Source organism: Stegodyphus dumicola, chromosome 4 (assembly GCF_044657685.1).
Source record: "Stegodyphus dumicola isolate Sdum_Otavi_A_Nest chromosome 4, ASM4465768v1".
Lineage (NCBI taxonomy): Eukaryota > Metazoa > Arthropoda > Arachnida > Araneae > Eresidae > Stegodyphus > Stegodyphus dumicola.
Window position 1 is genome coordinate 126,943,944 of NC_140771.1, and position 13,907 is coordinate 126,957,850.

Below are 13,907 nucleotides of genomic sequence, written 5' to 3' on the forward strand. Positions count from 1 at the left end.
AACACGGAAGAATCTAAATGTAAATGTTAGGAAGGAAATTTCTCTCTAGTGGTAATTTAGCAGCATGTTGTATTCAAGTAAATTTCAAGAACCATCAAATGTTATTCCGTTGGGATTTTAGGATTTGGCATAAAGTTACCGTTATTCTTCTCCAGGTTGTCGTGTTATTTTATGTTAAGTTACACGACGCTCTCAAAACCCCATTCACTTAGCCAAGCGATGCGCCTTACTATTGATACTTTAAGAGCATTGATAATTTTCATTATAGGTGATGTTATTCCACGTAGAATAAGATGTTTTATATTTAATTTTGAAATTGCAATAATACATTACTTACTGATGTAATAAACTGAGCGATTACAGGCAACATAAGCTTATCTTAGCAATATTTTAATAGCAAAAAGTTTAGTTTAAATTTGCAGCAGTAGTGTAATCAGTTATACATGTTTGCAATGGTATGTGCTATGTACGTTTTTTAAACCCTTTTTGCTTTTAAGAAAAACCCATTAAAAGTCACAGATAATACAAGAAAAAAAATTGAAATCCATATAAATACAACTACATTTAGAAATAAGGGCTTTTATACTGCGCTTAGTAATGCTTATAGAAGATGTGAAAAGGAGAATTTAGAGTTTATTCTTATCAACTATTTAAGACTGAAATAAAAAAAAGCAGACAGATTCATCATTAATTTTTCAATTAGAATGAGTTTGAGAAAAAAAAAATATTAGTTTACCTTTCTTCATGAATGCCAAAAATTTTTAAGAGGAATTCATTATATAAATCTGCTGCTAGTTTGTTCCCTTGAAAGGCTGGAAAGTAGGTTAAATAGTGGAAATCAGGCCAAAAATTGAAACCATCATAGAAACTCAAAAAAATTTAGCACAGTACTTTAATCATTTAAATATTAATTTAAATATTAATTAACTACATTATATATATTATTTACTTGAACCTTCAAAGAAATATTATTTCCTGCAAAAATTTACTATTTATCCCTAAATAAAAAAATGTACTACATCCCTGGTCGAGGCAAATAACTTCATTCTGCAGTAATCAAACGCACGAAGGTTAATTGCAACAATGCAGAAAGAAAAATCTACGACTGCATTTATCCTTCATGTTTGAAACTAAATAAAACTAACTTCCCACAAGAAAATATAAATTACCTAGATTTTCGAATTATCAGTTTTAAAGATATTAAAATCTACGACAAAAGAAGAGATTTTGATTTCCCTACTATAAAACTCATCCTTTGGCAATCCAATATTTCCAAAAGCGTAATACTTGATACATACTCAACTAATTAGAATAAAAATATTTGCAACAAAACTCAATACTTACAAGAAGAAATCACTAACTTAGTCAATATATTCTTAGAAAATAAAACACCTCGATTCAAAATTTCTATACTTTCAAACTAGTACTGGTATTAATTATTTTTTTAAATTTCACATCTAAAGTGATATAGTAATTATTACTTGAACAATAATTGGAGGTAATAGTTGGATGACTACGATAAGAAATTTTAAATATGTACAAAGATTTTGTATTTTCCCATTTTAATTAATTTTACTATTTTTATATACTCTCTTTCTACTATTTTGTAAATTTAATAACTTGAAAATCTGGCTGTTAATAAAAAAATTGGGTTTATAGCTTCCAAGCCCTTTTATCTTTTATAACATATACATTTTTCCTTTTCCGAAACTTTGAGCCTGTTCTGTTGTTCTGCTGTTCTGTTGTTTTCGCGCTTTAAGATTTTACGGAGAGCAGCTTCTTTTAGAAGTTTCGTATGCCCCCATTTTGATCACCCCTCCTCGTCGGTAATAATTTTACAGACCACACCCAACCATTGACACCCTCGCACACAAAATATAACAAGGTAGGACATTTTGAACACATGTTAAAATACTTTGTTCTGCTATTGGACAGTTTGAACCTTATCGCATACTTTTCCCAGAACTACAAAATTTCGGCTTCTCCAGAGCAATTTCAATTCTACTATCTTTAGCGAGAACACCGTTTGGGCATCTTTAGAATTCAGTTAGATCACGCACAGAAGGTCGTGTTAAGATTTCAGTAAGTTTGCGTTTTACAATTTTTTCAATTATTTTTTCAAGTAGGTTTTCAGTTTTTAGCTGTTTCAAGCTCAGATTTAACCCTTTTATTTATAGAAATCTCTAAGTACAGTTTTTTGTTTTCTTGATATTAAAAGTTTAGTTTAGCATAATCGGGGACCACCCAATTTTTTAGTTTGTTTAAATGACTATTAGTTTTGCTCTTTATTTATACTTGCTTTTGAATTTCGGATAAGCATATATTGGTTTTAGACCAATTTGGTTTTTTGAATTTCAATGTACACTGCGGAAAAAAAAGGAGGGGGGGGAGGCAGTTCTATATCACCTGCTCTACTGGGCCGATTGACGAAATTCAACTTGCATGTCTCGAAAACTCAACTTAGGATATGTATTAGATTTATATATAATAGGTATTTGGACACAAAATCGGACTTTTTCTGAAATAACATAACAATTTTTTTCCATATTTGGATTCTATGACTCAAATTACGCCAAACTATCAAGTTTTGTAAAAATCATACGAGTAGTTTTTAACAAATTAGCTCTCAAAATTTTAGCTTCTCAATATTAATTGAGTTTGGTATTAATCTCTCTTTTTTTATTAAACTTGTTTGATTCTTCCTTTCACATTTCGAAATTTAGGTTCATTCCTAATAAAATTTTTCACGATTTATTTTTAAAATTTGTATTTTTAAATAATTTTTATAAATTTTCCAAAAATATTTTGAATTATAATCTATAAAATTTTTTCCATCATTTTAAAGCAGACGTATTTTACCCATTTATCACGTTTATAGACCCATTTATAGACATATTATACCCATTTTTCACGATTTATTTTTAAAATTTGTATTTTTAAATAATTTTTCTAAATTTTCCAAAAATATTTTTGAATTATAATCTATACAATTTTTTCCATCTAAAATGATGGAAAAATTTTAGATGGAAGCAGACGTATTTCTAAGCATACCTGCAAAAAATTACAGTTTTTTATCCAAAATTTACGAAGACATACGTGAATTTATATATTGGCACGTTTTAAAATTTGGCATATTTGTTGAAAGCTATAAAACATTGCTAAAATTATTTGGAAGTAGAAACCAAGTAACTTTTTTTCCGCTCATGAACAATGTAAAAAGGTAGGAACAAGGTGCCTTTTTTTCCGCTCCAGCATAATGGAACGCGCTTTCGAGACATGAAAAACGTAATTTGAATTTTGTCAATCGGCCCAGTAAAACGGGAGATATAAACTGTGCCCCCTTGTTTTTAAATTTTTTGCGCAATGTACATAATGTAAAGATCTATTGTTTTTATAGTTGTAATTTTGGCACTATGTAATGTTTTATTTTTTTTCCCAGTGTTTCGAAAATATGTAGGAAAAATTCTGGTACACTTGAGATTCGAGTTTTCCGTTTTATATGAATTTTTTAAAGCCTTTAACAAAAATTGGATGAAATCCTTTTACGGTTTTTGGTTTCAACTGGACAAGGAGAACGAAATATATTTTCGAAATAAATTAATCGACTTTTGTGAAGCTTTAATTCATTTTCGCCTGATGAGTTATAAATTGGAGTTTCAATAAAAGGAGATTAATTTTTATTTGTATAATTTTATATATTTTCCCCTTCGCATTTTTATTTTTCGAGATTGTTCTACTATGAATTCTTTCATTAATTGGATTAATTTTTATATTGTTTTAAACCTCTTATAAACGGTTGCAATTATTATATTATAGAGGAATTGCCTTGCTTGTATTCCAATTTATTAAATAATTTAGATGCTTTAAATTTTTATATACAAGGTGATTATAATTAAAGTTTAAGTTTCAAAACGCTATAAAAAAAGAACCCCTGATGAAAATGACGTCAAATTTGAAAGGAATGTGATCGAAGAAGGCGAAAAGCGTATGACAGATAGCGCTGTTAGCGGAAGAAGATGTAAATTAAAATGTTAGTTAAATTTCAGTGTTACAAAACCGCCAGGTACAAGGCTGTTTCTCATTTCGCGTCTCAGACGTTCGCCATGGGTGTTTCACTGCAGGACCGCGCTCTGCTGGTAAAGCTGTATTACAAGAATGATGATTGTGCAAGAGTAGCTCTGCAAAAATTCAGGACACTGAAGGATATAAAAGAAGGCGTTGGTCCAATGAGTGTCGTGGGTCTAAAGAAAACGATGCAAAAATTCGAAACGACAGGTTCGTTTGATGTGCAATCTGGTAGAGGGAGAAAACGAGTGCATTCGGCGGTAGTTGAAGTGACCGGAGCATTACAGGAGGGGTCGGTCGGTGGTGTGCAACCGTGCAGTGCACGAGGAATTGCCCGAAAATTGGACAGGCCTACGAGCACGGTGCTGAAAATTGTACGAAACATCTCGCAATGCTATCCGTACAAAATTGGCCATGTGCAGGAGTTGCTTCCGTCTGACCTGGCAGCAAGGGAAATGTTTGCGTTAGAATTCGCATGGAAGTGGGTAATGAATGGCCGTGGAAAATTTTGGGGACAGATGAAGCCCATTTCCATCTGACAGGGTACGTCAATACCCAGAATTATCGAATATGGGCAACAGAAAATCCACTGGCAACGCATTCATCCTACAGCCATATTTTTTCGAGCAGACGGGTGCTTCCGGTCCTGTTACCGCAACCGTCACTGGTCAGAGCTATGCGTCTCTTTTGCACAACCACGTGATTCCAGATCTGCAACAGCGTGGATGTGTGGATGAACTCATTTTTATGCAAGATGGCGCTCCTCCGCACATTGCACATCCCGTGAAGCAGTTGCTGAGGCGCCATTTCGGAAATTCTCGAATTATCAGCCGTCATTTCCCTACAGCCTGGCTGTCCCAATCGCCTGATCTTACTCCGTGTGACGTCTGGCTGTGAGGATATCTGACGAATGTTGTGTTCTGTGCTCCAATTGCAAATTTAATGGAATTAAAGGCATGCATTTTTCAACACATTCTGACCAACACCCCAGAGACACTGCGATCCATTGTGGAACATGCTGTTTGTCGCTTTCAACTTGTTGCACACTACGGTGGACATCATATTGAACATGTTTTGCGCCAGTCTCGCGACAGTTCTGAATTTCTTTGATGAATGGTTCTTATGCGGTATGTCGCCGCAAAACTCTTGAAACCGATTTGTCCCTTTCGATGTGATATGTACAGTCATGCAAAATAAAATTACTTAACAATTCTAATTTGTCAATGCGTTTTAATGTGTAACTTACACCTTAGCCGTTGTTTTACGAATCATTTCTCATTTCTCGTCGTGATTCTGTCGCTTACAGCGCCATCTGTTGCTAAAATTTGAAACTAAATTTTTTCTTCTGCCATACGCTTTCCGCCTTCTTCAGAAACATTCCTTTCAAATTTGACGTCTTTTTCATCACTGGTTCTTTTTTTATAGCGTTTTGAAACTTAAAAACTTTAATTATAATCACCTTGTATATATATATGTATGTATAAAAACGTGTTATAACTTTCAAGAGTTTCAGCTCGAATAATATGTGGAATTCTACATCTGGAATATTAACGTTTTCCTGTTTCATGCAGCACTATTGAAAATACTTGGATGCTACTTTTTTTTTTTTTTTTTTTTTTTTTTTTTTTTGCGAAAGCTCGGTTTTCTCTTCTCCTCGATTTGTTTTACAATCTATTTTCCAGGAGTTTGGAAAGAGAAGAAGGCAGAATTCTGACAATTATAGAGAAAAAAAAAAAAAAAAAAACATGAACGTAAATGTCTGGTTGTCTAAAAACAAACTATCAAAATCTTCTGGAAATACAGAACATATTTATGCATTTTTAGAACGATTTGATAAATAATTTTAAAATAGCAAATGTTTTTGAATAAAAACTTCGGCAACAACTTAAAATGACATATATCGACTGCTCCTTTTAAATTTGTTTTTCTTTTAAAATGTCACAAGTTATACGCTGTGGATAGAAGTATATGTTCTTTTACTTTCTGAAGAGAAATATTTCTGTTCCATAATTCAAAAACGTTATGAAATACATGGCATTGAAATTTATAAGCGCAAGTTAAACAAAATTGTTAATAAGAAAGGAATAAAACTATCAGTCATTACATTTGCATGAAGGTGCGTACTGTTTCTAATGATTAAGTTAAATCTTTGCTGACAAGAGAAAGTCCGCCGACCCAGAAATCAATTGCAGAGTCTATAAACACACCTGCAGCAACAATAAATAAAACAACAAATCAAGATTTACAATTTAAAAAAGCTGAAAAATAAAAATGTTCGCCAGATTTTACCCAGGCATGAGGATCATCGCAGAACAATATGTAGAACCCTGTATGAGAGTTACTTAACAGGAGATATACGGAAATATATGGCGACCCGTGATGAAGCATGGGTTTACCTAAACGACCGCAAGAAAAAAAAAATGATTTATTTATTACCAAAAATCAAGAGGAAAAAAATGTGCAGCCTTGTTTCCGTCAATGCAAAGAAAGTTTCAGTAAGGGGTTTATAATTGTCGCAGAATTCTCTGACAGTGGGAAACTAAAAATGAGAAGAGAGGAAAACATGTTAAAATCAACACAACATGTACTATCAAGAGAAAGATTTACGTCCGGTATTCCATTTCTTTACCCCAGTGACTATCAGAGAGCAAAACTTCATCAAGACAGAGCAACAATCCATAGTTCGAAAAGTATTATTGCTTTCCTTGTAAAGGTTTACACTGATACAAGTATTTCATTATATGCTTTTCAACGCAATCTGACATTTCACCAACGGATTCAATTATTGTGCTTTTGGTCTCTTGAAACGAACTCTTTCTAAGCGCAAACTCATCACGATTAATGACCTCTTTAATGTAGTGGATGAGGAATGGGAAGCAATACCCCTGGAAATTTTGAGAAAAGTACTTTTGTCATGGAAATCATGATGCAAACGTATAGTGCCGAGAAAAGGCTGTCAAATTAAACTTTTAAAAACATACCCTTTCCATTTTAAACATTAATAAAGAGGCCTCAAATTTGTTCTAAAATATGTAAACACCCTCAGTAATTAATATATAAGTAACAAAACTCTGCTTTTATTGCAAAATTTCCAAATTTTAGCACTTGAATTTTCAGTTCTTGCTCACATGAATGTTTCGAATTTTTATTTTGTACTGTGGAACATTAGACACCCTTCGACACAATATATTAAGAACCTTTCTGCGATAACTTATGATTTCTCAAGGCAGCTTGATGCCACATGGTTTTTGGTTGCTAATTGCCAAATAGCAAGGTTTGAGTCAGGGCAAATGAAAGCATTCTCCTGAGTTTGCGTTCGCTTCTCAGATAAGGAATGGCGTTTAAAAGTCTAGTGTCTTTGCGGAATGTGCAAGGGAATTTAAAGACCTCGATCCGAAAATCCTCTCGATAAGCGTGCGGCAGGAAACGGAAAAGATAAAATAGAACGCGAGTTCCGTTGCCCGAAGTGCTCTTTGTTGCAATACAGTGTGTCTAGGTGTTTTACAGCCCTCGTATGCTTCGCTTTCACCGAAAAATCTAATGCAATGCAAACTCTTAGAGTATATGTAATAGCTAGAGAGTTATGACGAAAATCATAAGTATCCTTTCTAGAGTTATGATGTGCGTCTGTCATGAAGTTTTCCATGATTTTTATTTAGTTTTTTTTAATAGTTGAAATACAATTTTTTAAAAAGTACTGTAGTTTTGTTTTACAGTAAGAACTGTAATCTAATATTTAAGAGATTTTTCTAGAATGAAATGTTTTGTAAAAACGTCTTTTTATTATATAAATAAATTAATGTCACTAAAATTTTTCAAATGAAATGTAAACTTGCCTAAGACGATGATTTTTTCCTTAATACATCTCCTTCAAGCTTATGACCAAATTAAATAATTTACAACTTTACGGTTCTCTATGGCACGAATATTAAGGATAAAATTTAACTTACCTTCCATGTCTTTGGAACCAATTCTAAAGCTATTACATGTGACTGTGACAAGTGCACTTACTAGAAGGAATCCCCAAATCATTTCCATCTATTATAAGAAATAAAGATCTTTTTAAGTTTGGAAATAAACTTTTAAAAACTTTTTGACGAATGATAGTAAAGTGGCAAGCTGTAAATACATTGAAAGATAAAATAGTTGTTAATATTTTTAAAATTTACTAACAATTCTACGGGACTACCCTGTCATATGTCCTTTTTGATGTAATTCCTACTTGATATACGCCCTGTTTTGTGTCCTGTTTGTTTCGTCTGGTATACGATATTTGTTTGGAATACAAGTCGAGTTCGATGAGTCTCCACTGCGCGCACTACCTTAGTTCACCTCTTTCGAGACAATACTATGATTGCCCGTGAGCCTCAATATATTTGTTGCTACAATTTAGTAAACAGTCCGCGCTATTACTCTGAAATTTTACTTGATTTTATGCTTTTTTTGCGTAGTATCGTTGACAATAAATTTCAGAAAAGTTAAAGAGATGCGTGAAACAACGAAGGAAATGGTTAGGATCACCATAGAAATGGAAAAAAAAAAGATTTTTTGAAAAGTATTAAGATGGCATGCTTATCCGGGATTCCGATATTGCATACTGTACGCTGAGAACGACGGTACCTATCATATTGAAATACAAAGACTCTATCAAATCGGCTAACATGGCGGAAGGGTTTTAATCGATTACCAAAAAGAGACATAAGAGTATGTTGAGAAATTGAGTTTGATCTAGATAATAGAAAAAAGTGTATATATGATTGTATGTACAATACATATTTTGCCAAATGTATTCGAATTTCAGCGTTAAATTATGTTATAACAATAACAACAGGATTTTTTTATAAGAGCGAATTAATTAGCTACCCTTTATTTCTCATTTGAAAAGTTCGTTTCGTTTAGTTTCTTCCAGTTTGTTACAAGTCCATGGATGTGGAACGAATTAATGAAGTATACCGCGGTACTATCGTATTCTTTTTACAACGGTTTCAGATTCTTATGTTTCGCTTCTTTTAATTTTGCTACTCTGGACAGGTTCGTAGGGGGTTTAACATTTCAAGAAAACGATAAATGAAATCATACTGCTTGGGTTTAGGGAGCTGGAAAAAATGTACCCAATGCAAAGTAACAGAGATATTCACACATCGAAAGGTTGCTTTTGGAGTGAGAAATCTTTAAAAACTTCATCTTCGTTTGGAGTCAAACATAGAATATACAAATAACCGTCGCATTGCCAGAAAGCATGGATGAACATCTTTAATTCAAGAGTTTTAGATATTCAAAATAAATTTTAATCCAAACATTTTTAAAGTTAAAATATTTTTTATAAATACTTTAATATTATTCATTTTAAACACAATTTCTGAAAACGTTTTTATTTAGAGATCATAAAATAGCCTTACAGATTAAAACTTTTTGACATTGCAGCATTTTATCATTTAAAAAAAACAGTGGAATTCTGTGTCATCAAAGAAATGTTAGCTAATACAAATAATAATCACACCATTATAATTAAAGAGCATACTAATAATTTTGATGAGGATTTTCACAAGCGTTGTCATTAAATAAATATTTAATTGTTAAGTGTATAATGATCATCTAAATTAGATTTTATGGTTTCCTAATAACTCCATTTTTAGTGACATGTATATTTTGCTATTTAAACCTTCTTGGAGGGTAACGATGCATACAAATGAGTATTTAATTTTTTTCCCATTTTTTTTAATCAATCTTAAACTATACCAGTCTTCACTCTATATTTATACTACTTCTTCTTATAATTGTACTATGTTCTTTTTTATCGGTTTTTTTTTCTTTGTAAACTTCGCTAGTTACTACGGTTATCTGTTTTTTTAACAAGACAATCCGTAACTCATTTATCATAATACATTTAAAATCTCAGATATTTCATACTTACTATAATCATGTACGTAGCTGTTTAAGTAAATTTTTAATTAAATAAATTTGCAAATGAGTTCAGGAGATTTGAGCGTTTATTTAAATGACTCTGGACGTGAAGATAAAGAATAATTTATTTAAAGGAATTCTAGAATCATTATATTAAATTGGACTCATTTTTAATTCTTTCCCATAAAGAAATTTAATCCCTCTCTGCTGTTTAAAAATTCAAATGCTTCTCATAATATATTTCTTACAACCACTTTTTTCCATTGACTGACAACTAACTAAAAAGGAAAAATTCTAACATCTATAACATTTCTTCTATTCTAAGGTGCAATTTTTTCCTTCATTCTTTTAAATATTACCTTTCTATTTCTTACTGACCACTGATTGCATGCACAAATTTTTAAGTTACACAAACTTTAAGTTATTTTAATTTGTTAGTTATCCTTAGATAATCGTTTTGAATTATCATTATTTATATCGAATATTATATTTAATTATCGTTATGAATAATCGTTATTTGTTCATCTCTTAAGTACTGGGACAATTTTTAAGTGCGTTTCTGATTATTTGAAGGTCACTTGGTACAAAAAACTATGCCATTTATCGGAGCAGGTAACACAAAACATCAACTATGTCCTTGTTGGTATTCGAGATTACGGACTTTCCAACTGCCAGCTGGACATACTACTTCTGTGAGTTTGGGAGGGAGAATGCTATAATTCTTACATTCTGCCCCACTTAAAGGGCGACTTGGGAGAAGCTCGAAACCATATTGACATTATGATGAATTATCGTCTACCACATTTTAATTCGAGTACAACAGTAAACAAACTAGTTTTTTTTTACACAGCAGGTTTCTTAACAAAATAAGCTGTACTCGACCCAGGATTCGAAACATGGACCCTCTAGCTGCCACCTGGATGTGCTATCACTTACATCACGACAGCACGCATTGAAGAATGCGATAAACCTTCAACAAATATATATATATATATATAAAATTTCTTCTCAAAATTATTAGCATTTCTGAAAGTTCTTTTAAACCAGATATTCTTAACTACAGCTATAAACTTTGTATAAACATAGTTCTCACAATGATTGATGGCATATTTAAAGGAACTCATCAACAGACATAAGCATTTTAATTTGAGAAAAAAAAATTTCTCAAACTGATATTAGTTATAAGATATAAGATATTGCTTTAGATCCGAGATTTTACGAATCACAGCTTTACGAATAAGAGCATTGCATTTATTTCAGTACTATTTCTATCCGTTCTCAAGCAAGAAAAACTAATTCAGATTTAAAGAATACGAGAAGTTCTATGTTAATGATGAGGCAGATACACTAAGCAAAGTAAACATTCATTCTTAAAACAAATCATTAAGGAATAAAAAGAAATTCCTTACTGTAAAATCTGTGCTTCCGTAAAATAAGAAAAAGGTGAATACTTTCTTTTATATATTAAGAACATGTCTTTTCTTTTTCCTGTTATTGCTATTGAATTAGGTCCATCGGTCACAAGGAAATACTCCTGTACTCTGATTTACGTAAGCAAGAAATTTTACAATATCTGACAGACAGCAAATCATTGTTTCAGAAACATTTTTTTGAAATAAAAAATATCATTTGACTATGAGTTCAGTTGCTTCAAGATCCGCCCTTGATTGATGGTTAAATATCATTAATAATTGTCCTGAAAATCAGGTTTCTAAAACATTATTTTATTTGGGAAAGATAAACTTAATCTAAATTATTAAGTTAAATCATGAGAGAGAGAATTCATATCTTATATTTAAGAACAGTCAAAGAAAGTTATAATTGATGCGATAAAATGACAGTACTGCTTATATATCTTGTTTTTAGAAGTCATTTTGTTTTCATAGAATATGTAATCTAACGCAGAAGCAAACGTTTTTCAACAATCTTCATTCATTTTGATGGGAGGGGGATACAGAATTCTCTGCGCAAGTTTAAAGGGTTATAGACGAGCCATTTCCGTTAAAAAATTTGCTTACACAGCATCACTTTTTGGAACTCAAAGGCTGTACTGGATGGTTAACTATTTTTCTTCGCTATGTTTTGTCCCGTCATTTCGTAGATCTTGTTTTGTATTTAAGAATGATGAAATGTAGTTGGTAAACTTAACATTTTTTCTGTTATCTTGTAAGGATCTTAAGTTTTACTAACGTTTATTTTATTTTAAATCTTTACTATCATTTCTTATTTTCTACTTCCGGCCAGAATTAAAAGCGTTAACTTATTTATGCAAAATTTGTCTGGCGAACGCCAAGTACTTAAGTTGTGGCTTTTTGCCAAGCAAGAGAGAGGAAGGAGTTAGTCGAAGCAGGCCGCTTACCTTAGAAGTTTTACTCAGTTGCTGGTTGCCTTCCAGGCCAGTGGTTTAACCCTCTTGATAATTTTAAACGTATTGTAGTGTTAACAGTTCTCTGTACTACATACGGCTTCCCTGTTAATTAAGGCCAATCTTCCACGTTTATTATTCCAAATTTAAGTTAGAGTTTAGTTATATTTTTATATTCTTACGTTCAGACCACAAGTAGTTGGTCTCTGTATTCCGAAGTAGGAAATTATTGTAAAGAGTGAAAAATAAAGGGTTTTGTATACCCTTCCTGTGTATCCTGTCTACTTCCCACATTTATTGAACATAGCTTTAGTAAGGTCCCTGTTCCGAGTCAGGGTCTTTGCATGTTCCCAAAGAAAGTAAGACGGAACATTGAACCTGATAGTGGCGCCCAACGAAGAAGAATAACCATGGCCGAGTTTCAAGAAGAACCTGTGCTGCCTGCAGAAGCGGCTCAGAATCCAGAAATGCCAGCTGCCGCCCTGGAAGGATTTGGTTACATCGTCCAGACCATGCGCGCTTCGATGAAACCAGAAGCAACATTTAATGGAAACTCACCGGTAACCAGGTTTTTGGAAAAATTGGATGACCACTTCATGCTCTACCCCGTGCACGAGTTTCAAAAAGTTGCCTTAGCTACCAGCGCTTTGAGGGGCCAAGCGCTTAACTGGTTCAAATGTATAGGCAGAAGTCTCTTGGGTCAAGCAGGAAGTCCCACCTATACTTACGAGAATTTCAAGACTGCCCTAGTAAAAGCCTTCCCTGTCGTAAGGGATCGTGCGAAATTAGAAACGGAACTTTTCAGCATATATCAGCAAAGAATCGAAAATCTCTCAAGCTTTATTTTAAGAAAAATTCACGTCTTCAAACTCTTGTATGGAAACCGTCCGGATTTTGAGATAATTCAAGTGATTTTGCCGAGGTTCTTTCCCCAAGTGCAAGACTTTATTGAATTAAGGAATCCGACTACACTGGAAAAATTATTTGAGCTAGCAATCCAGTTTGAAAGTAGAAGAACGGCGGACATTGAAAGAAGATGCCAATATCAACAACGAAACCAATTTGGTGCGCCAAGAGCACAGCAAAGTCAAGCACATGGTTACGGAAGCAAAGCAAATCAGTGGGCAAGGAAACCTGAGCATTCAAAAACAGCCGGCGAACGTTGACAGTTCAATAGCAACCCAGGAAAAAAGTCTCAAGGCCAGTGGAAAAAGAAGGAAAGCATTGAAACAAAAAATGATTTAAACTAAAACGGATTTCTGCTGACGGGAGGGTGCGGAAATACGAAGGCCAAGAAAATCCCTCTTCCTTCAAGTTAAATACAGTAATGGTGAAAAATTTGACTCTTCCGAAGATTGAAGTGTTGGTGAATAATATCCCAGCCACCGCACTCCTGGATACAGGCGCGCAGTGTTCCTGTGTGGCAGAAGATTTTTTTAGGAAGTATTTTCGGAAATACCGCATATATAATTCGGATAATACGACAGTGTTAGCTGCGCAAGGAGAAAGATGTAAGTGCATAGGTAAATTACCACTATACATCCGTATCAAGGACGAACAAGTAAAGGTTATG